Raw genomic sequence first — 25,843 nt, 5'->3', positions numbered from 1 at the left:
ATGATGATGTGATGATGACGATGACAACTGCACATGGATATTCCATATGCAACTAGCACCATTTTTTGAGTAGGCCATCCTTTTCCTCCAACTACATGCCCCTTTCTCATAAATCAGGCCTCCAAATGCATGTTGGTCTGTTCGAGACAATTGATTCTACTCTGTTGATATACTTGTCTATTCTTTCCACTGTCCCACTCTGCCTTAATTAATAAAGCTTTAATAATAAGTCTTGATAACTGGTGAAGCCTGCTGATGGGTGCTGAAATAGAGACTGGATGTTTCTGTTGGGGGTGGGGGGGTGGTAGAGAAGGGATTCTCTTCACACACAGGCTCATATGAGATCATGTCTGCAGTGTTTTCTAACCGTGAGGTAGTAGGATTCCATCGGTGCACCAGTGATTGTGGTTTTTTCTCAAAGGGTAGAACAAATCAATAGCTGAGACTCAGTGATTTTGTGGACAGTGTTTCAAAACACCTAAAAGTGATGGATAAAGCTGAGGACGCTTCTGGATAGAAAATGTATCCTTTAACATTCAAGCATGGAGCATGCAAAACTCTAGAGACTGCCAGAGAAAAACAGAGAGGGATTAATTCTTTATTTAAATTAACCTATAAGAAGAAATTGCATGTCAAATGAGACAGAAGGTAGTGAGGGACGAAAAGGAATTTGTTGTACATTCAAAACATAGTTGCTTTTATTGACTCTTAGTCTCAACTCAATGTATGAAGAAAACCGTGGATTGTATTGGCACACTATAAGATATGAACAACTAAAAAAATGGAGATTTTTTTTCTCAGGTAGCATATTTTGTGCCAGTTGAGTCTAAGGTTATTACTAAGTAATGTATGTGTTGGGGCAGTTAAACTGGGGGTACTGACTGAGTCATGAATCACCCAGCTCTCTGCACATGATAAAAATAAAAATAACTCTCAGAAAAAGCAAACTCATCCATAGCTTTGAACCACAGAGAAAAACTTCTGTGCAAAATTTGGTTCCATTTCATTTTGTGAATTTTCCACCCCCTGTTTATGTCAACCATGGTGAAATACTATGGCTTTGAAAAGGATAAAATAAATAACATCCCCTTTCTGTTGCAGGACAAAAAGAAACAAACCCACATTCAATAAATCAAAGCTGTACCTGGCAAAAATTTAACAATTCCATCATTTTCTGAAACCTCTAAAACCCTCAAATTTGTTTCAGTACTTCTGTAAACAATTCCATCAGTTTTAGCAAAGGTTTGTGTTAGGTACCTACATTGGACTCCGGACTGGGCTAAGTGAGAAGGAGAGTCTCAAGGAGAATAGCATGTGGTCTCTGCACACACACCACCACCACCACCACCCCCATTATTTCTTACCTAATTCAGTGGGGGGGAAATGCCCATCCTTCAGCATCATAGCAGTCTTTACATGCTATTTATTTCATTTGCTTTTTCAATATCTATTTCCTAATAGCCATTGCTTCTGAAATTTTTTATGCATAAAAATTATCTAGGGATCTCATTAAAATGAGGTTTGAATTCAGCAGGCTTTGGATGGGGTGTAAGATTATGCATTTCTAACATACTGCCAGGCAAAACCAATGCTGCATCTTGAGCAATAATGCTCTAGGCTGATTCTGAGCTCTAAGAATCACCACCACTTTTCTTGCCCACCACTGTAACTCCAGCACCTATCACAGAGCTTTGATGAATACATGTTGAGTGAAGAAGTAAATGAATAAATGTCACAATGTTACTGTGATTTGCATTTATCAATATGTTTTTATATTGGTAGATATGAGAAAAGTTTAGCGGTATGGGCATAAATATAGAAATAAGAATAGTCATCAGCTGATGAAGAAGATGGAGAGATATAGGAAGTAAAATAGGAAGGAAAGTATTATCAAATTATAAAATGTTTTAAAACCAGACAAAGGACTGAATATTAGGCAGGAAATAAAGAATAAATGAGTAGTTCATAAATAGTAAAATGATGGGCTGGCTTTTCTTTTGAGATGCTTAATCTAATGGCATTGGGCAGCCTGGGAAGAAAAGCAGTAGACAGGATATCTAGAAAGGGATTATAAGGTCCCAGAGTAGCTTCTAGGCAGCTAGGAGGGAGGAGGAACTGATGAGTCGTGCCTATATTTCAATAGTATGATTCTCTTCGCTTATATCAGACTGCAACTGCTCTGACTCACCAAGTCATCAGAGCACCGTGACCTATCTTTAGCAATTTGAGGGTTTAGATTTCAGACTCTGAAGTAATTAGCACATAAGGCTTTGTCAGTCATGAAGCCACAGATGCCTACAGACAAGGTTCAAGTGAGAAGTCCTCCCTGCTTCCAGGCTGTCTCCTTAACATCTACTCTGCATATTTCAAGTATAGTCCTCTTACCACCTTGATCAGACTTTATTAATTCTTCCCCAACACAGTAGGATAAAGCCTGAGTCTATTAATGTGACCTTCAAAGTCCTTTAAAGTCTGCCTACTACTTTCCTAGCCTTGTATGTATCTGTGTCTATCTCTATCTCTATTTTTATCTCTATCTATCTCTACCTCTCCTATATTCTGGCCTCTTATGTTCTGTTGCATTCCAAACTCCTGGACTCTCTTTGAATTTTCACCTCTCTGGCCCTCTGCTTTTACCTGGAGAGTCTATCCTACCCCTTCTCAGTTTAGTGGACTCCTTCTCCATAACCTAGCTCAAATATCACTGTCTCAGGGGAGTCTCTCCTGATCTCCTCTGCTAAAAAAGCTCTTGCCTCAAAACTCCCATATATTTTTCATGTATTTATATTAATTCTTAGGACATTGCTTGTGATTCTAGAGTTCCTCTTTTTTTTTTTTTCCAACTAGAATGTGAGCTCCCTAAGAGCAGAACCAAATTTTTACTCATCTCTATATCCCAGTTTCCACTAGAAGGCCTGGTGCATAGCAGTCCGTCCGTAACAGCCTGTGTCTGTATATGGCACTTATGGAAGCCCAGCAGTGTCACTAAGGTTTCCAATAAGAAAACAAAAACATTTGCAGGGTCGCTTTGATGTGGCATGCTATACAGAGGGTGAATAATCTAAAGCAGAAGCCAAAAGAATTTATACCATAGGACTCAGGTCAATGCCAAAGTGAGTACAGTTGCATGGACCAGAACCATGGAGAACTCCCAGTGAGTTGGCCTGACTCTGTGCCCTGTACTCTGAACTCATCATGAGGGCTTACTGTATTTGTCAGACCAATGAAATAGTGGAACATATTTTTGAGCCACTGATATAAACCATGTGAATCACTCTAGAAATCATGTATTGTGTTAACTAGGCTAGCTAGCTACTACTACTTCATAACCTGATAAAGAGCAGATGACAGAGTTTATTCATATGACATCAAATTATTTATTTTTTGTAAATGTCAGTTAAAATAAATTGATAATAGAAATATACTTTACTTTGTGATACAGACATTTCTGGGAAGCTATATGAACAACCAAGTTTGGGCTAATTAAATTCGGGTCTAGCTGCATCATGGGAGTGTTGTATTTAAATCTATCTGCTCTTTGATAAAGGTCTCCTATGTGTCTGTTGCACCTATCTTGATTTTCATGGGTCTCAGTGTCTCAACTCAGAAGATGCGTGTATTAAAGGATCCATCAGAACCTGAAAAGGCAAGTGTTTTACAGCATTTCCCTTTGCCAGATTACCTCTCTCAAGGGAAATCAAGTGAGTGAAGCAGATCTGAATTACTTTTAAAGACTCAAAAAGAGCTATTCTTCCTTAGCAAATAGAACATTGTAAACAAAGACCTGGTAATCCTGTGACCACCGCAGTATCCCTCACGTTACCACGGTTGCTGATCATTGGGTCCTGGGTCAGCCTCTCCAATGGGCAATTGTAGTTAAATTACAATAGGTCCATTTCCCTGTATTCCCATTGGTATTTTCTTTACAGTTGAATGAAAGAAGAAAAACAGTTGCGTACCAATTCCTTTTCCAACTGTTAACAGCCTGCTTATGTGAGAGCAGTTTATGTAAATTTGGCCCTAGATTTTCTTTCCAGTCCCATCCTAATTTTGAAAAATATATATGCAACTATTCTCCAGCAATTAATATTATTAGCTTGTAAGAATGTACACAGCCCCCCACAATTCAACACAATGCTAGAGATCAGTAGGGAGAACAACATATACGAGTACTCAATAGTCAACAAATATTTACTTAGGGCTCACTAAGTGCCTGCAAAAGAAGTTAAAGACATGGTCCTCATTTGTAAAAGAAAATAGGAAAGGGGAAATTGCACTTATTGATTATTTACCATGAGATGTACATTACGCTTGGATTTACATGTTATCTCATTTAATGTACTTACAATTTTAGTTAAGAATGAGGAAGGATGATGATGATAACAGTATTCATGATAACATTTGTTTAACACTGTGTGCATGACACTGTGATAATTGTTTTGCTTGTATTATCTATTTAAATCTTTAACAACCCTATGTTAATCTGTAAGAACCCTGTATCTATGAGGTAGCTATAATTACCCCTACTTTAAAAACAAACAACCGAGATTCAATGAGTTTCCTGTAGTTCCCACAGCTAATAAAGTGGGGAGCACAGGTTTAATTCAGGTTTGACTAGCTCCAAAGTATGTGTTCTTAACTGTCCACAGTAGTGTCTCCCTCATAAATCACTTAGAAATGCCAAGATCTGCCATATTCTGACATGAGCTCCCTAGAAAGGCATCGTTCGTTCCATTTAAGCGGAACTGTTCACTATTCTCCAGTTACATGTGTGCCTTTCTTCACTCCTTATTGGCTGAGGCTCTTTGAGTTCTTGTTCTTCATTGTGGAGGAAGGCCTGAGCTTGGCATTGAAAAATGAATAGGACTTCAGTGGTGGGGGAAGGAAAAGTTGGCTCAAGTGATAATAGCAAGCTCACAATTCTAAATAAGGAAAAAATATGGTGCATGTGGCCTAAAAAAGAAGCCATTGGAAACAATTTCTGAGTTGTGGGGTGGGGAGGAGGTGAAGGGGCCAATCTGTTCTGACCTCAGCCTGTCTCTTCAACCTCAATTCAGAGCACTCCTCTCTTCCTCCCTCTCTGTGCTGCAGCCACATTCTCCTCCTTTGGTACCTGAAATGTACCATGCATTGCCTTTTTGACTCAGGATTTTTGCTTTATAGTTCTCTCTACCTGTCTGCTTCCCTCCTCTACTCCCACCTTCCCTGATGTTCACAATAGAAATTGAGTAGCTGATTATGTTTTTATGCACTAAACGACCATGACCCACGCTGGAATGTAAGCACCACAAGTTCCTGTGCAGGGAACTTCCTGTCCACCAGCAGATGTTTGAGCATCCAGCTCATAGTACATGCTCACTAGTATTTGCGGAATGAGGGGTTTCTCTTACCAAGGATTCTCTAAGAGCAGAAATTGTCCTTGATGTTTCACCAGAGTGGCTGTGGAACTACCAAGTGAAAAAGGAATATTGCTAAGACTTGGTAGTGCCTAGTTTCATAGTTATATCTGCTTCCAGGGTGTCAACCAGGTTGGGTGTCGTACCCCTACCTAGTGCTGGCCAGGCTCAGTCCCCCAGATAGTTACTTAAATGCTTCATTCTGGGCCCTAAGCTATGCACAAAAGAAAGACAGTGCTAAGTACGGCACAACTCCTGCCCTCAAAGAGTTCACAGTCCGGTAACCAGGCAACTACAATGCGGTGTGATGTGCACTGTGTCAGAGGAAAAGCAGGGTGTTCAGGGAGCACAAAGCAGGGCCCTTAACCCAGATTAGGGGACTGGCCAGGGAAGGCTTCCCAGAGGAAGTTGCATTTAAGCTAAAACTGGAAGGATGAGTAGATATTAGCCAAGTAAAAAGGCAGGGAAGGGTGTTTCAGGCAGGAGGAATAAGTAAATGCCTTATCAGCCACTGTCAGAAACTTGGATGTTCTATTCATTGTGATAAGAACATTTAACATGACATCTACCCACTTAATAAATTTTAAACTGTACAGTACATTATGGTTGACTATAGGTACAATGGTGCATAGTAAATCTCTAGAGCTTATTCATCTTATTTAACTGAAACTTTATGCCAGTTGCTTAGCAACTTTGCATTTCCCCCTCCCCCCAGCCCCTGGCAACCACCATTGGGAAGTTTAGGGCAGATTTGATCCAGTTTACATTTTTATGGGCTCTCAGTCTAACTCAGTGGTTCTCAGTCAGGGATAATTCCCCTCTCCTTCCTCTTCACGCCCCCAAGACATTTGATAAGGCCTGAAGACATTTTTGGTTGGCAAAACTAGGAGAGGGGGTGCTACTAGAGCCTAATGGGGACAGGCCAGGGATGCTGCTAAATATCCTAAAATGGACAGGACATCTGCTCCCTACAAAGAATTATCCAACACAAAAATATCAGTAGTTTTGAGGTTGAGAAACCCTGCAAGCTACGGCGTGGGGAATAGACTATTACAGATTCAAAGAAGGAAGACCAGTTAGGAGGATATTGCTTTATTTAGTCTAGGCAAGAAATGATGGGCTTGGAGTAGAAAGATAGCTGGGGAGTTGATAAATGGTCTGACCCAGAATATATTTGAAGGTTGAATGAGTGGGATTTCTGATGAATTGGAAATAGGTGTGAGGGATAGAGAGAAGTTAATGTTTCAGAGCTCAGTAACTAAAAGAATGATGATGCCATTTACTGAGGTGGGAAATATTTGTGGAATGGAGAGAAATCAAGGGCTCAGTTTGAAACATGTTAGGTGGGAGATGTCTATTAGGCATCTAAGAGGAAATAAGGACCAGGCTCATGAGCCTGGAGGTGAGAGGGAAGGCCTGGACTGGACTTCAATGTTTTAGGAATCATGAACATACAGTATTTAAAGCCAGGGGACTGGGAGAGGGAGGTTATGTTGGGGGTGAGTCTAGGTAGTAAAGAGGAGAAACCCAAGCCCTGGACCCATGAACATTTAGAGGTCATGAAGACCTATCAGGAGGAATTGAAAAGGAGCAGCCAGGGAAGAAGAAAGCAAACCAGGAGAGTCTGGCATCCAGGTGAAGAAAGTGTATTAAAGAGAATGGCATAAACCCCTATGCCAAAGGTTACCACAAGGTCAAGTAAGAAGAGAATAGGAAATTGGACACTGGACTGTGGCAAGAATTATGAACTGATGGAAAGCACTGTGTTTATACTAGTAAACTGGAACAAGCCTACTACAATGTAATAGGTTATTTCTACAATTCTTTCTATAAAAAGTCTGGCCTCAAATTTCCTGTCTTCTTATCAGAAATGCATAAGTATACGCTGGTGTGTTATGCCCCTCTGCAATCATTTCCATAAGAGAAGAAGCAGTAAGCAAACTGAAACCTTTAATTAAAATTTACATAGATTAAAGTCGGTTAGGGAACCAGGGGAGAGGCAAGAGCCTTTTGCATATAGTCAAGATGTGATTAAAACCCATTGTGATAGTGATTCCTAGTTCTTGTTTACCAAGGAGACACGCTCAGCCTCTAGCCTTGTATATCATCTCTGGGGGCCTTGGGGGTGGCTGAACCCAGAACTCATTTTAATGACATCTCCCTGGATTCAAAGGAGCTTCATTCTTCTCTGGTGCTTTAACTTTGAGAGAGATTCTCATCCTGAATATTGTCTTAAATAGTGTAAAGTACAATTTCCCAGAGTAAGATCTGATCACACCTTTGAGTTCTCCTAATCACCCAGTCCCTTCATACCTCTGAATAAGGATTTCCTTGAGAAAACAGAATGGACTCTCTAATCCTACGTCAATCAAATTCCAACTCCCTCTCCAACCTTCCTAAGTTATTTGCATAAAATATTCAACTAGGCTAGAACACATAGCCTCTTGACTATGTTTTAAACTAAGATAATTTTACTTAGAGTTAGGCTTGAGCAAAATATTAGGGATCAATAATGAATGGTCTTCTCTTTGGCCTTAACTCTGATTCTATCAGTAAAATATTTAGACCAAATAAGGTCAGGAATGTATTGGGTTGGGAACCTCTGAAATTTAGAGTAGGTCAGTCTTCAATTGGGAGGATAGGATATGGCAAATATGCAATATGTAAACTTAATCATAATAATCACTACCATTGTTTATCTAGTATCTGCAAGCATTATTACATTTAGTCTTCATAACAACCCTTTGAGTTAATAATAATTTGCGTTTTTATAATTGAAAAAAAAATGAGGTTCAAAAAGATGACATAAATTGGCCAATACCACACAATTAACAAGCGGCAAAGCTGGGGGTCAAACCTCAGTTGATGTGATTCCAAAACCCACTGGGTTCAATTACTATGTTATCCTTCCAAAGCAATAGAGCAAAAAAACCCTCAGCGTGAGGTCGTGGATTTGCCTTCTAAACCTAGTCCCAACATTTAATTTTGAGGGTGACTTTGGGAAAGGCCATTTAGTCTCTCTGAGCCTCAGTTCGGTTTTCCCCACCGTAAAGTAATCAAAATGAACTTGGTGGTCCCCAAGATACCTCCTAGCTCTTGCGTCTCTGATTCCACCTTGTGATATCAAAATTTTAAGTCCTCTCATTTACAAGGAGTGTTTTGATTCACAAAATACAGTCATCTATTATTGCATTTGATCTTTGCAACAACCACGAGGCAGGCAAGCATTATTCCCTTTTCTTGTGTTTTACATACAGATGGGGAAACAGACTTGAAATGAAGTAGGTACCTTGTGCATGGTTAACACAGCTGCTCCCCAGTCGACTGCTCTAATATACCAGGTATCTCTCCTCCTTTATCTCAGGCATTTTTCTCCCTACTGGAGCCTACCCCATTTCTCATTTTCAGGAAAATTTCCATTGCTAATTTAAGTGTCAACTGCTAAGAAGCTAAAGGAAGGGTGTACACAGGGGCCCCCATCCCCACCAGGGTATTAAACAGGCTAAAGGATAGGAACAGGTCAGGCTCAGCTCCCCAGGAACAATGCGTGAGGAACGCAGACTCAGGCTGAGCTCCCATTCAAACAGGGTGCAGGAGGAGGAAAGAAGGGCTGTTCCTACAAGGCTGTCGATGTCATTATTGTCCAGGGCTGGGTGGTATCTGTTTCTACACCAGCAATTGTGGGAAAGATCCTACTAGACTATCTGCTTTTCCTAGTGCTCCCCATCTCAGAAAGAAATGTCACCATTCTGTGTTGACCAACCAGAAACCCGGGAGATCAGGGTAGGGACACAGGACAGCCTAGGGCTTAAAGGTAAACTCAGGACTCAGACCAGCTTTGTGTTAATGGGAAGACACCTAACCTTGTCAAGCTTCAGTTTTCCTATGCAGAAAATGAAGCGAAATACTACAATACTTCCCTCATAACATGTGGTGAGGAATAAATGTAAACATCTGAGAATGCCTGGCACAAAATACTCATTAAAAAAAATGGAGCCTTCAAAAACTCAGCGAACCCTCTCCTTCACCCCCTGTATCCAATCAGTCTTCAAATAGAGATTCTACCTCCTAAAGCTACTTAAGTCTGTTTGCTTTTTGGCCACCTTGCTATTGCCATGTGGTCCAGGAGTCATCTTATCTGATCTGGACTCCTACAATACCGCTTTTTCATCTCCATGCCTCAATTCTTGTTTCCACATCACCCCGAACCATTCTCTATTCTACAAAGTAGAGTGTTTTCACAAAATCTGTTGACTGGCTCATGTCACACCCTGATTTCCATCCCTCACTGCCTTTCTGCCCAGACTTCTTCCCGTACCCCAGGACCCTCCCCTCCAAAGCTCCTGCTGTACCTCTCGGCCACTGGAGGACCGTTTATCTTTTTTACTCCCACATCTTTGATTCATGTTCATTTTCTCTGCTCATTACAACCTCCCCTGCAACATCCCTTTCCCTGGTGAGCTCATTCTTCAAGCCTCAGCTTTAGAAGGTCTTTCCTCTGGTAAGCCTAGGAAGTATCATCAACACAGGCCTGGCACACAGGATGTACTTGATAAATATCTGTTGAATGGCTAGCAATGAGTGACAGCCTCACAGCTGATGCATTGGTGACTCCTTATAGCTCTGCAGACTGAAGACAAACTAGGTTCCTGGTCGGGGCCAGGGTTCAGCTTCAGGTCATGTCAGGACCCAGAGCTGTGGGACGTAAAATAATGCAGGACCTCCCCTGACATTTCCAATGGGTCGAGAGCATACACGCAGTAAATGACAAGTGATCCGCTCAGCTCCTGGAGGCCAGACAGGTGCCCAAGACACAAGTCTTCCCCTCTTAATCTTTTCCCAACTCCACCCTCCTTCCCACAGGCTTCCCTTTCTCACCTAAACCCAACCAGTGATACACATGACATCCCTTATGGGAAAAAGTTTTATCACATCTCTGGAAAATTCTTTTCTAATCTTCCATAGCTTTAAAAGCTTGAGTTTTCATGACTGCTAATTAGAACTGTCAATTTAGTATAAGTCACTGGAAGAAATAGATTCTCTGGGAGGAAAAAAAAAGAGAGATTAAGAAATTACTTTGGCAATTTTCAGAGTGATTTATGAGGTATATTGTTGATGATCTTATTAATCTCTTTTTCAAATATATGCTAATAGCTAACGTTCCCTATAATAAACTAGCAAAGCACATGCAAATCCCTATTAATACGCTTGTTTTGGGAACACATGGGGGGATGATATAAGCAGAGAACAAATGTTTGGCATCTAAAGTGAATTTCATTTTCAATTTTGTGTTCAATCCGAGGCACATTAGTTGAGTGCCTAATACAGTAGGGGCTGTGAAGGGATCAGAGTTGAAGATCCTACCCCTACCCTCCAGTTGTTGTGATCCAGCTGTGCAGGGTGGAGGAGGGCAGCTCTACAAGCAGGCAGCCCATGCAGCTGAGAGAGAGAAGGGAGGCAGGTGCTAGGCACAGTAGCAGACCATGAATATGTGGGCAGGGGCTGAGGCAAGCTTGTTTTTTGCTGCATCCTCACAGTGTCAGACATATAACAGGATTTGATGGAGTTGCCGCAGGGATGAAAGAAGGATGGAAGGACAGTCGGGTCCTAGTTCCAACCATATCACTTATAAAACCTGTGACCAATCATTATCCATCCTGAGCCTCAAGCTCTTCATCTGTAAAATGAGAGCTATGGTTAAGAAGTTCTTCCCAAGGCACTGCTGTGGGTGAGAGCTTGTGGTTGCCATGAATGCTGTCTACCAGATACACTGTACTCAGCTCTCCTGCTCTTGCACCCAGGGTAGGATTGCTCGTCCCTTTCTTTTTTTTTTAATTTTATTGTTAGTTTCAGGTGTACAGAACAATGCAATAGTTATCCTTTTCACCCCTCACAAAGTCACAACCTCCCTCCCCCCATCTACTGCCCGCCCACCCCTGATATCATGCTTATCTATTACAATTCCATTGACTCCATTCCCCTTTCCATACTGATGCTAGATGCTGTCATTTCCTTCCATCTGGCCTATGAAATATGAACAGAAGTGACATGTGTCACTACTGGGAAGAAGCTTTAAGAGCCAAAACATAAGTGGGGGTGTTCCAGATGACAGCTGCTTTGTCAGTCTTGACCCCAAAGAGAGAGTGAGGGGAACACAGCCCCTAACCAACCTGCCATGTACATGCAGCATGAGCAAAAAACGTACCTGAGGGGGGTTATCACTTTGTGAGGGGTGTAAATGTCTAAATATCACATTGTTTTGTATACCTGAAACTAATAAACAAAAAAAAAAAGAAAGAAAAGAAATATACCTGAAAAGACAAGTGTTGGTGAGGATGTAGAAAAATTGGAGCCCTTGTACACTCTGTGGGAACAAAAAATGGTGCAGGCACTAAAGAAAATAGTATGAAGGATCCTCAAAAAATTAAAAATAGAGCTACCATGTAATCCAGCAATCCTACTTTGGGATATTTATCCAAAAGAATTGAAATCGGGATCTTGAAGAGACATTAGCACTCCCCATGTTCATTGCAGCACTATTCACAATAGCCATGATAACCTAGACAGCCATAAATGGGTGGATATCTATGGAAGAATAAATACAGAAAATGTGGTGTCTACCTATAATGGAAATTGTTTAGCCTTCAGAAAGAAGGCGGTTCTGCAATATGCAACAATATGGATGAACCTTGAAGACATTATGCTAAGTGAAATACGGCAGTCTCAGAAGAACAAATGTTGCATAATTCCACCTATATAAGGTACCTAAAATAGTCAAATACATAGAATCAAAGAGTGGAATAGCAGTTATCAGGGGCTATGAGGAAGCGGGAATGGGGAGTTGCTGATCAATGGGTATAAAGTTTCAGTTAAGCAAGATGATTAAATTCCAGATATCAGTTGAACAACATTGGGCCTATAGTTAACAGTGATGTATTGTACACTTAATTTGTTAAGAGGGTAAATCTCATGTTAAGTGTTCTTGCCATAATAAAATAATTTTTTTTTAAAGAAAGAAAGAAATCTACATGGTTGTTTTAAGCAAAGATTTGGGAATCTTTTATAATCACAGCACAACATATCACAGCATAAAGAATTTAATAAAGAGAGAAAACCCTCCCTACAAACTAGGGTTTAAATGAATGTAATAGCTAGCAAAGGGATAAAAGAAGTGCTGCATTGGAAGAGGCCGCACCCTGCTGAAGGGGTTGGGGAAATCTTGCAGGTGTTATCTGAACTGGATTTTGAAGTTGGGAAGGATATCTAAGGACACCCACAGAGAAGCAAGAAGATAAGAGGTGCATGCGAATGGAAGCACTCAGAATGAACAGGGAGATGAGTGTGGTCAGAGCAGTGAATGACTAATAGAAACAGTAGTGAGAAAAAAATATCACGGATGAGACACTTACTATATGCCAGTCTCTGTCCTGTGTGACTTATATGTATTTCTTCTTCACAGCATTCCCTGCATTAGTTTTCTATTGGGGCCATAACAAAACTTAGCAGCTTAAAACAACAGAAATGTATTATCTTACAGCTTAGTAGGTCAGAAGTTTAGTATGAGCCTCACTGGGCTAAAAGGTGGTGATAGGCCTGTATTCCTCTCTGGGGGCACTAGGGCAAAATCCCTTTTCTTACTCGTTCAGGTTGTTGGCAGATTTGAGTTCCTTGGTTACAGGACTCAGGTCCTTGTTCCCTTGCTGGTTTTCAGCTCAGGGCTCTTCCTAGCCTCCTCATTCCTTGGCTCGTGGCCCTCTTCCTCTATCTTCAAAGCCAGAAAAGGAGAACTAAGTCTCTCGCACTTTGAATCTCTCTTGGCCTTTCTTCTGTCTCATCTCTTTTGCCAACTCTCTTCCACTTTTAAGGGCCAATGTGATTATATTGAATCCACCTAGATAATCACCCTGTTTCAAGGTCCCTGACCTGAAGTCTATCTGAAAAGTCTCTTTCGTCATGTAATGCAACCCATTCACAAGTTCTAGGGATTAGGGTATGGGTGTCTTGGGGGGAGGGATTTTCTGCCCTCCATGTCCCATTTTGTAGGTGAGGAAACTGAGGCGTAGTGTGGCTAGGTAACTTATCCAAAGTCACCCCTAGTTCTTGGCAGAATGGCTTTTGAGCTCAAGCAGCCTGACACCAGAGCCTTTACTCAGAACCACTGACTTCATCCAGAGAACATAAAGGGGAGGAGTGGAGGACTGGCTAGAACAGAACAATGGGCTCGGGATTTATTGCAGCCATCTTCAAATGACAGGCACAAGAGATGGTTTAAAGAAACATGACGTAGTGATTTCCAGCCATACTTTAGTTTTCTATTGCTGTGTTAATAAGTAACCACAGACTTACTAGTTTAAAACAACACCCATTTGTTACCTCACTGTTCAGCCTAAATTTGTGAGAACAACAGCCTTGTACAATATTTTAAAGACAATTTCATTGTTTTACTTTATGCAGTAATTTGCTCTACGATAACCACTTTGCAGAGCAAAGGTGCTGAAGGCACATGATTTTATGACTGGAGAACTGGATGTATATGAGATACCAGTTTCTTAAAAAGGGTGCTTTTAAAGCTTTTGAAATCACTTTATTAATTCATAGAATAAGTGACTCCTCATACAATCATGTTTTTGCCATTAATTAGCTAAGAAATTTTTTCCTCTATAGATAGCTCAGGGGGAAAAAAAGCATTACAAATTGCCTATTTACGGAGTTTCATATTTACTCACAAACATTGAGACTGCGTTAGGTGCTAGGGAATTATAAAGAAACCTAAAATTCCATAATGATATGATCATTTAGTGCAGTGGTAACAGTGAGAAAGAGCAGAACCAGGAGTGGGACCGATGGGAAGAATTGAAGAGTTCAGAGCAGAGAAGTGCGGTCGGAAGCAGCAGCCAGGCAGGCTTCTCAGAGGAGGTGGCCCTTGGAACCAGGGTCCATGCCCTGGCTCCAGACACACTGCGTGATCTAGTCCCTGCCTCACTCTCCAGCCCCATCCTGTGCTGCCAATGACCTTGAACACGTGAAGCCACTTCCTGCTCCAGAACCTTTGCCTTTCCTGTTTTCTCCGTCTAGAACGTTGTTCCTCCAGATTCTTCACACATCTAGATCAGTCACAGCCTTCGGCTCTCAGCATCAATATCACCCCCTCAGAGAGACTTTCCTTCACTTCTCTGCCTCTATCAGCCCCTTGCTTCCCTCTTCCTGACTCTGTCACCCGCCAAGTTAGCGATAAAACAACAACAATACTTAATGGCTGACATGAAGAGGTATTGCTATTATCTCCATGTTACAGGTGAGTGAGCTGAAACTCAGAGAGACTAAGGCACTTTCCCAAGGTTACACAACCACTAAGAGAATAAACTGCGACTTGAACCCAGGTTGGGCGATCCTACAGTCCGTAATTTTCACCACTATGTTCTAGGCTTTCTATATAGTATAAATATAGGTATTCATTTAGAAAATCAAAACAATAGAAAATGGTAGAGAAAGCCCATAATCCAGCCACCCAGAAGACTGACTCCTATAATATCTTAGTCTATATTCTTCCAGACTATCGTCTGCCAAACTTGAGTTTTCCAATTGGGCCATGTAATATAGTCTGTTTTATAACCTGTTTTTTTTTTTTCACTTAGCATACTGAAAACTTCTTTCCATGTCCTCTTTCATTTCTGAAGAGTAGTAGCTGCTTCTACCAGGCATTTCCTCTAGTTCAGGTACCCTTCTAAGCATAGTACAGCTCATCCTCACAACAGTGATTTTAGGCTGTTCCTGTTACTATCCCCATTTCATGGATGAAACTGAGGCTCAGAGATGTGAAATAACTTGCCCCAAATCACAGTTAATCAACAGCAGGGGCAGCAGTAGGAGATTCTATACAGCTTCTGATTTCTTACTTAGTAATTCCCTTCACTGTCTCAGAAAGAGCTGAGTATGTCTTTGATGAAATGATTGGGGGGCAGGGAGGGACGGTGGGTCAGTGAAGTGAAGAAGAGAAACTGTCCCCTGTCTCTGGGGCTGCCCTGCTAGCTTGGTTGGGGATATGTAAGAGGGAGGGGCTAAGCATACAGGGAACTGGATAGAGTGAAAAAATACCTGGCAAATGGAGGATTTTCAGTTGATTAGTTGAAGTATGTGCCTTGTGCTTAATTAAACCATGCATGGTTATTTTATCTGCCATTTGTTGAAGGGTCAGCGTCTCTTTTTTAAAAGCCCACAGCATTCTACATTTAAATATGCCTCCACCTCTGCGGACTTCAAATTCCACATATGTTGGACCACAGGTGACACCCAGGCCCTCACCTGGCCCACAGAGGCTGGGTCCCCAGCCCGAGGAGCCCATCTCACTTCTGAAACCAGCTAGTGTATCAGTGAAGTGTAGGAGCTCTAGGGAGGGCTCTGGATACAGCAGAGCCATATGTTTTGGTATTATGGGCTGGCCAGTAGGCAGCTAGCTATAAAAAGACAGCGGCTTCTTCTAAGAACTTAAACCCAAATATATACGTGGAGGAAGTCCCGTTTTTAACACCAATGCGGTGCCAAGTATTCCTCTGTGTCTAGGAACTGTGGAGCAGTGGTGCTGGGGACCTGAGAAGGTAAAGCTTGAGAGATGAGGGTGGTGGCCCTGGTCCCAACTGGACCCGCTTTCAGCACAGTGAAGTCAGACCATTGGGATTCAATGGATTTGGATCTACATTCAAGCTCCATCGCTTGTTTGGTGACCTTCATTATTTCATCTCTCTGAACCTCGGTTTCCTCGCTTATCAAAAGGGGATATGCCTTCCCAGCCTGAAGCGAGTGATGAGGATTAGGACAATGGATTTAAGTATCTTCTGCAGCTTCAAAGCAGGTACTCAGAGACAGCAGCTGCTAGGTGGTTAACACGTTTTGGGCAAAGTAAAATTCTCGCGTTGACATTCTTGTCCCAATTCCACACCATTGCACAGGCTGCTCCTGCTCCAAGAAATGCCTTTCTTTCTATTTCAGATGCTCAAAGCCTGCCTGCCCTCTATATCCCAGTTAAATGGCTCCTCTTCCATGCCGCCTTTTCAGATTTCTCCCAGCTGAGTGTGGCTTTTCCCATCTCTGCACTTCTTTAGCACTTATCAGTGATTCCTCATACCATTCACCCCAGCTGAGTATCTGTGTGGGTCACATTCATTCTAGTCAACTGATTTCCTTGCAGGGAAACTTCTTAGGTATTTCCTATCAGGCTTGAGAGAGAGATATATATCATATATATTATATATCATATATTATATATATTATTTACATATATTATTTACAATTTTATATTGTTGTAAACAAATTAAATCCAAAGGTTTAATAGGAAAGTTTCTTTGAAGAAAATAGGTTTTTATTAAAATTAAATTTTGTTTAAGAATGAATAAATGAGCACCTGTGACATTATAATCATTTTGGGTTGATTCATTTAAAAACAAAGGGGGGAGAAGACATTAATACACACATTAGCTTTTACTTTTATTTGATGACTCCTTTCCTTTGTCAGTATTGGCTTTTCCACTTCTAATATTCTGGTTGTCATGTTTCAGTTTTTATCTGTAGAGACTGTTGTTGCTGTGTATCCACTATAGGAAGGATTGATAAAGCAGGTTTTGTAGTTTTCCTTGAGTGCATCTGCCTTGCAAATTTGCTTAAACATAAATCTGTGGTGATGTTATACAACTGTGCATTTGTCAAAGCTTATAGGACTGTATACCAAAGAGATTGAATTTTATTTTTGTCAATTAAAAAGTATATTAAAAACATAAATATGCCAGAAAAATGAGGGTGAAATCAGAGAGGTGGTAGACAACAAGGTATAAATTTGTTTATTTTCTTTATTGGTATAAATCTCGGAAAATTTAATTGGTGGGAAAATAGATTTTTGTGCTTCAAAAATTTAGAGTTTACATATATAATATATATTATATATATGTCATATATAATATATATGTCATATATATATATATATATATATATATATATATATATATATATATATATATATATATATATATATATATATCAGAGAGAGAGAGAGAGAGAGAGAGGTTTGGGACAATTTCAGGGAGGTGAGTTCCAGGCAGAGGGAACAACAAATGTCCTGATGTGGGAAAGAATTTGGTGTGTTGCAAGGCGGCCAATGAGAGCCAGAGCAGGAAAGGTGGTACAGGATGAGATTAGAGGTGGTCCAGATCAGGTTGACCTTGACAGGGCATTTGGATTTATTTTCGAATTGTGACAGATTTTAAGTGGGGTGGGGAACAACATGATCCTACTTAGAGTTTTAAAAGATCCCTCTGGCTATTGTGTAGACATGGGTTACACAAGGACAAAAGCAGCAGCCAGGAAATGTGATCCTAATATCTAGTATTGAGAATGTTATTCAGGACTACAGGGGTGATTGGATTTGATGAGCTGGATGTGAGGATGAGGGAAAGAGACAAGTCAGAAATGTCTCCCTGGTGTTTGGTTTGAATAGCGAGGTGGACAGTGGTGCCAATGAGGAGGACAATGGAGAAGAATAAATAAGTTATGTTGTATTTATTTGGGACTTTTCGGTGGGAGTTCATGGAGAATTTTGTTTTGAACATTTCAGGTTTGAGGTGTGAAGTAGGCAGATACACATGTTAGTAGTTCAGGAGAGAGGCTGGAGGTTTAAATTTGGGAGTTATCAGCACCTACGTATAAAGGTTGCGGAGCTGGAGTTGATCATCTGGGGCCTGTAGATGGGATAAGGACTGAGGCCCAAGTTCTGGGCAAAAGAGCTTGAGATTAAGCAGAAAGGAAGAACCAGCAAAGGGGACTAAGAGGACCAACCAGCAAGACAGGAGCAGACTGAGGAGAGTGTGGGGACCTAGAAGTTAAGAGGAGTGTTTCCAGAATCATCATCCTCATCATCCTCATCACAGGTGACACCTTGAGCCCTACTGTTTCTGTGCCAAGTGCAAGACATGACTTACTCATTGAATTCTCACAATTAATGAGATGAAATTCATTATCTCCATCTTCAGGTGTGGAAACTAAGGCTTAACGAGTGAAACAAAGTACTAAATTTTTAAATATGAATGAATTGGTCTACATCCATTCTTTTGCAAACTGAGCTCACACTCCATTCCCATAGCCTATCTAAATGGAAAAAAAAAAAACAAATAGAACACCATGCCTCTTCAAAACATAGCTGAGCAAATGCTAGAACAGTACACTAGCTTACAACATCCTGGGCTTTCCTTAGCGCTTGTGGTCCAGCCCCAGTTCCCCACCCTGGGCACTTGCCACCAGAGTCCAGGGCCCTCCCCCTGCCGCAGTGCTGAACACAGTGACCGGCAGCTGGGCAATTAAAATGAATCACGCCAGCTCTGCCAGAGAAGTGCTGAGTGATTTGCAGCTGGTGACAAATGAGATGATTTGCCATCCAGACGCAGCATCTTGGATGAAGTGGCCTCATCAGTGGAATTGTTGCATTTGGCCAGAGCTATTTACCCTGATCTAGGAACCTCGATGCCCGATACCAAATGAGCCTCTCTCTGAACATAGCTCAGCTCAATAATTAGTCAAGATGGACTTTTTTGCTCCCGGTAATTTAGAGGTGGGCCATCTGAGCATCTGCCTTCACGCCCGTCTCCGTTACTTTTTAGAAATAGCTACTTGAAGCAGATGACAAAGGGAACAACTTGAGCTCAGTGACCCCTTGAGCTCAGCTAAATGAAGGCACACGGGAGGTATCCTTCTGTCCTCTTCCTCTTGGGGATGACAGGACATGCTTTTGAAATAAAGAAGACTGTCCATATCCACCTCCTTGTCAGAGATGCCTTGGAGAGGAGTCTGATGGGATCAAAAGTTGACTGCTGTTTAATAACTTTCCACTCCTTACACCAGCTCCGAGTACCTGCTTTCCTGAGGCCTCTGGCCATGGTACATGCTCTCCCATCTCCATCCAGTCACTGATTCTCACACTGTCTGCAAACTCCCATCCTGAAATGCTTGCTCTGTGCCAGGCACTGTGCTACATGCTTTATTTGCATTTTCATTTTTAATTCTAAAGAATACTTTGAAAATGAGTACTATGATTGCATTCTGTAAAGAAACAAGCACAAAGAGACTTAGTGACATGCCCACCCTCTTTTGTCTGACCCATAAGCCCATTCTCTTGACCAATGTCCTCTACTTTATTCCTAAGGATAGCACAAAAGTAATTGTCAAATGAATCATTGCATTATTTTATCTGGGCATTTGTGTAGATGTACTACTAACTAGATAGGTGATAAAAAATAATTTCTTGACTACTGCTGCGTGTTAACTTAAAGGTCTCTGAGATTCACAGTAGGACTGAGGGCAGGAATCAGCAAGCCATGGCCCGTAAGCCAAATCCAGCCTGCTACCTGTTTTTGTCATTAAACTTTTATTGGGCCACAGCCATGTGCAGGTGTTTGCATATCATCTGTGGCTGGTTTCACACCACAACAGCAGAGGCAATAACACAGCAGAGACTGTAAGGCCTGCAAAGCCTGAAATACTTACTACCTGGCCTCTTGTAAAAAAGTTTGCCAACCCCTGGTCAAGAGCAACAAATCAAAGCTGTGAGATTAGAAGTATACCTTTAAAGGCCTGGAGTGAATCCCTGATCAGGGCAGGAAATGTCTAACTGTCAGAACCCAGATAATGGTCCAGTCAGATTCTTATGATCTTCCATTAGCATCAAGTATGCATTTAATGACACAGTTAGTATCTTGTTAACAAAAGGAAAAAACATCATTTGCAAGAAGAGACAGCTTGTGGCCAGCATCTAACTCCCGAGTCCATGTGAGAATTGACTCCTCCAGTAGGCATGACCTGTCATTTGAGCATTTTCCTCTCCCACAGCCCCTGCACCCATGAATCACCAAATCCTATCAATTTGATCTTGTCATCTCTTTAGTCAGCCTTCCCCTCCAATTTCTGTGGGTTCTGCTTTAGTTCAACCCATCATCATCTTTGTTACTCACTAAATCCCATAAGTAATAATCATAGTAACATCTTGAATAAATCATTACAGAGCATGGTTGGAGGTATAGTAGCAGAATGATTGGGGTGTGCTGGGAAAACAAGAGGGTTCTCAGTGCTGTATTGGCAAATGTTGGGAAGTTTACAGCGAAAATGCTATCCCACCCACCTTCTTCTTTTTACCTCTATCTACTGTGCCTTCTCCCACCCCTGCACCCATTCAGCTTGGCAATCTCCTACTCATACTTCAAAACCTAGCACAAGTTTCTCCTCTCTGGTGACTTTCCCTGACCTCTGCCAACAGAGTAATGAACAAGCCCTTCTGTTTTCATTTAGTGCTGCTTTCTTACTTGTCACATAATTAACATAGTATATAATTACCATTGATGATATTTATATAAGATGGTGGCAATGGCTCTACCGAGTGCTTACTATATGCTAAACACTGTGCTAAGTACTTGACAAAGAATCAATGTGTCTGACCTCAAAGCCTATGTTTTTTTGTTTTGCTTTTTGTTTTTTGTTGTTGTTGTTGTTTTTTAATTTTATTGGGGAATTGGGGGAGGGGAACAGTGTTGGGGAATCGGGGAAGGGGAACAGACAAGTTGCTGTCCTTTTGTTCTTCAGTCTATTGGTGGAGGATGTCGCTTCACTGGCCCATGTTGGTATTATCATTGTGCTTTTCCTGGGTGAGGCAGTCGCTCGCTGGCCATTGGGCGGCCGCTCACAGCAGCTCACGAAAGCTCACGCCAACTGCCAGCCAACCCCTCTACAGCCTACGCCATCGCTGGTGACTCACAGCAGCCCAGCTCCAGGTCGAGCTGTTGTTCACCATCTTAGCTGTAGAGGGCAGCGTCACTGGCTCTCATTTGGGATCCGAACCAGGGCCCTACTGTTCAGAGCTGGCGTCCCAAGACAACTCTTAACCAACATACCATTCAGCCAGCCCCAAAGACTATGTTTTGATCACTAGGCTATACTTCCCATCTTCTCCATGGAAGAGAGAGACTGTGCTGTATCACTTTTGTCTCTCAAATGCCCAACAGTGCCTGCCATACAAGAAATGCATGTAAAATGAATGAAGACACAGTATGGTACAAAGGATTCAAAAGAGCCCATCTCTTGGTTATTCAAACACTAACCTAGGTACTGCTGTGAAGATTTACAGATGTAATTAAAATCCCAAGTCAGTTGACTTTAAGATTGACAGAGATTAAGATTGATAGAGGTGGGCCTGACCCAGTGAGGTGAGCCCTTTAAAAGCAGAGAGTTTTCTCCAGCTATTGGAAGTCAGAGAGATTCAAAGCATGAGAGGGATTTGCTGGTTGGAAGATGCAGGGGAATGCAGGCAGCCCCTAGAAGCTGAGAGCAGCCCCTGGCTGACAGCCAGCAAGGAAACGATGACCTCAACCACAACCATAAGGAGATGAATTCTACAAACAACCAGGGAGCTTGAGAAAGGACTCTGAATTCCAGATGGGAAAAGCACCAGCCAACACCTTGATTTCAGCCTGGTAAGGCCCAGAGCAGAGTATCTAGACACCCTCACCCAGACTTCTGACCTACAGAACTGTGAGATAGTAAATGAGCATTGTTAGAAGCCGCTAAGTTTGTGGTGATTTGTTATACAGCTATAGAAAACAAATACAAATAGATTTCCAATTCTGTGAAGACGTTGGTAGTGAGAATGCTTTCTGTGGATCCCAAAGGATCCACTGAGCTTTACAAGAAGTGAGTATTGCCTGTGATCCAACATCACAGAGGCATCATGGGTAGAGGAAGTCCATGTCCACTTACAAATGAATCAGAATTTGGTGAGAAAGGAAATGTTCTGTAGTGGATACAGTGCTGAACAGGAAGTATGAAGTCCTGGTTCCTTGTCCCAGCTCTGCCCCTACCTCACTGTATGAACCTGGGCAAGTCACTTTACATCTCTTAACTGCAGTTTTTTCATCTGCAGGATACAGATATTCATCCCTTTTCCATCTACAGGGCTATACATGAAATTCAAGTTCTGGAGACACATAAGGGATTCCTCAATTATCTAGGGAGTTTGGGGAGTAGCTATGCCAAGTTACGAGACTAATAAAATTCAGGTGACTAGGCAGGCCTCCAAGGTGTTCAGATCAACAGCTGTTCTTTCCCTACTAAGAAAAGTACTGCTTTGCCCTGTGGCTCCCTGGGAGAATAATCATCATCATAAAAATAATGTCTCGGATTTCAACGGCACTTTTCAAAGTGCTTTCCCCTCTACCATTTAAATTCCAGTAGCTTGCATCAGTTAAAGGAAAAGAATGGACTGAGAGACTCTAGTTCTGAAAGTTCTGATTTCTCACCATGAAGTTAGGTTAGTCTCACCCATTTTATAGAGGAAGAATACTGAGACCCAGCTGGGCAGCCTATTTGTCAAGGTCATGGGGCTGGTTAGTGAAAAAACTAAGGCCCTCATTCCCAGCCTTGGCCTCTGATAACTCCAGCTCCCTGCCTCTGGTATGGAGCTGGGAAAATGCAGTTCTTGGACCAAGGCCCAGCTTTGCCTGCACCAGGTGTGAGCTGAGGGTGGAGGATTGCCTCACACTCAAGTTCCCATCCTGTGGATCACATGCAAATGAAGCATTGGAATCCTGTCACATTTTGAAGAGCCTCTTCCCCCAGCCCTCCAGTTATTCCACAGGTGACACTTGCTGGCTGTTAAGCAACAGGCTTTCTTTGGTCTCCTCATTAAGTGGGTGGGGACATGGGGAATAACATTCAAGGTAAGAGTTCTCAACACCCAGCAGATGCATGGTAATTAAAGGAGAACAGGGAAGGAGGGGCTGTAGGCCTAGAACTTTCCAGGGAGGCCTTTCAGCTTCACTAAATGATCGCCAACTTGGAATGCCTCAGCTGGGTCTCCCAGTTTAGTGACATTGGAAGAAGAGGTAGCCATCCTGAACACTTGCTTCGAGGCCATCACTCAAGACATCCTGGGTCATAAGCAGGTTTGGATTCTCCTGACCCTAAAAACTATCCTGGTCTCTAGAATTCAATGTGAGCAGAGCCAGTAGGTTACAAGAGTGGAAGAATTTGTGCATTCACTTATTATTGAGACCTACTGTGTGCTTCATGCTGGAGATACAACACTGCCCAAAAGAACTAGAAGGTTTCTTTACTCTCATGGGTTTATGGTCTAGGGGAACAACAGACAAGCAAACAATCACACAAAGAGATGTCAGATTTCAACTGCAATGTGAGCCGCATGGGGTTCTGAGAGTCTTAACATTTGAATACTGAAACACTGATGATTAGGATGAGGTATGACAGATGAACAGGATTGATGCATCAATTGGGGGAAACAGCAGCATGTGGAAGAGGTGAGAGCCTCTTGAATATGAAGGACCAGACAAATCCATTGTAACCAGAGAACAGAAAGCATATTATGGGGTGACACTGGAGAGTAAACCAGGGCCACACTACATAAGGCCTTAAGAGTCACCAAGGAGTTAGCATTTTATTCCACATGTAAGAGGAATGCTTTGATGGGTTTTCAGCAGAGGAGCAACATGACACAATTAATATTTTTAAAAAGATCACTCAGGCAGCCTGTGGAAAAGTGACTTCCCAGGCAGAGGCAGGGGAAGAGAGGCACGAAGTCCAAGTCAGACACCATTGTGGTCATCCAGAAATGCGGGGAGAGGAGAAGCAGACTCACACGGGCCTGCACACATGCATTTGCGACATGCTAAGGTGAAAAGAGCACTGGAATGGACAAAGGCCGATGTGATTTCTGTGTCCACCTGTGTCCTAATCTTGGGGAGTCAGAGCAATGATGTTGCCTTGGTTTATCTCATTGGGCTTGATTATCCAGTGGGAGCCGTGCATTTTGTTCTACCTGTGGTTTCAAATTATAGACTCTGAGAGGTGGCAGGAATGAGAGGAACCAGTTGGTCTCTGGCCCCACGTGATGCCTGACTCCTCCTCTGTCTTGCTTAGATTTGTGTCCCCGGGACATGGTACTCTGGAGGACCAAGAGTAGGCACCAAGTACAACATCTCTGTAAATGGCTTACCACCTGAACATCTTCAGAAATGAGGGAGCTCACTCTCACCCCTAGGACAGCCATGGTTGCACTCCCCTGCCTATCCAAGATGTCTTCCTCATATTGAGTGTTTCCTGGAACTTCTGCCACATGCTCCTAAATCAGGTCACACGGTACTAGCCTCACATCAGTGAACACATCTCTCCATCACTGAACACATCTCTTCAAGTCTTTTCTTCTGGTAAAATGTCCCCGCTTCCTGAGCTCTTCCTCATATGGCATAGCTTTGCTCCACTCTCCTGGTCTCATTCCTTTGAACAAGTCTCCCCTTACTTCCCTCTTCACGTGGAGCATCTAGGAACATTATTTTTATAGTAAGCAATAATGAGTATTTGTTGGATGTCTTAGAGTGAGTACTACCTGCCTAGAGTGAAAGGAAGTCTCCAAGACACTGAAACCAAGTGCAGCACACAAGAACATGGCATAAAACAGAGCGGGTCAAATGGGGTTTTGAAACAGTGTGGAACAACCAAGCAAGCCTGCAGACACTGTGCTATGGGATTCCTGGGTTTTGTTATCTGTAAAAGTCATGGGTTGTGCTGGTGGTTTTGCTGATTGTTACACATTAGGTTCTAGTTAGGCACTGTCACCTATTGAAGGCTCTGAGCTAGAAGCTGTCAGATCACATGTTAGAAATGGCTTAAAAGGACAGTAGCTCCAGGGAGACACTTCCTTAATAACTTGAGCAGGATGGAAAGAGAAAGGGAATGCAAATAACTTTATCACTATATGATTTAATATAATTTGATGCCCTCTCTGTCCACCACATAAAATCACCCCATAGCACATCTAAATCATGTGTGATATCTTTTGGAAATCCTGGACTTGGAAACCTCATGACCAAATCCAAAAGAGCACAGTGGAACTCTTGACTGGTCATGTTTCTCTTCATGGTTTGGGCATAAGAGTGGAGAATAGGACTCTAAGAAGATTAGGGATAAATTTCTCACCTCATGTATCATTGTCATATTTGCCATTTGATTCAGGACAAAATACCCTTTGTCTTTTACTTCAGCCAAACTCCCTTTTTATGTGATAGTGGGCAGAACTGTGCCTGCACGCCATGGTGACATTCCCCAAAGTGGCTGCAGTACTGTCTCTCTCATTTATTCCCAGTATGTCCTCCCTTCCCTTCTTCTAGTCCATCATTTTGGCAGCCTTGGCCAAAATGAGAAGGCAGTCTGAAAACATCTCTGGATGTGATCGAATGTTTGCATTATGAATCTAAATGCCTTTGCATTCATATATGTACGCACAAATATTTGGTGTATATGTAAGTGCATTTAACAGGGTATTTCCATGTGCTTGTGATTTGGGGAGCACGTGTTGACATATCTGTGAGTGTGTCTGTGTGTGTGTGTGTGTGTGTGTGTGTGTGTGTGTG

General features: G+C 42.1%; 1 protein-coding gene across 3 annotated transcripts in view; it reads left to right on the top strand.

Moving 5' to 3' along the window:
• Nucleotides 1–25,843, top strand: part of GRIA1 (glutamate ionotropic receptor AMPA type subunit 1) — a 286,291-nt gene that overhangs the window by 214,940 nt on the left and 45,508 nt on the right. The gene's annotated exons all lie outside the window — the stretch shown is intronic.

This window comes from Hipposideros armiger, unplaced genomic scaffold (assembly GCF_001890085.2).
Source record: "Hipposideros armiger isolate ML-2016 unplaced genomic scaffold, ASM189008v1 scaffold_279, whole genome shotgun sequence".
NCBI lineage: Eukaryota > Metazoa > Chordata > Mammalia > Chiroptera > Hipposideridae > Hipposideros > Hipposideros armiger.
This window is presented reverse-complemented; position numbering and strand designations above follow the sequence as displayed.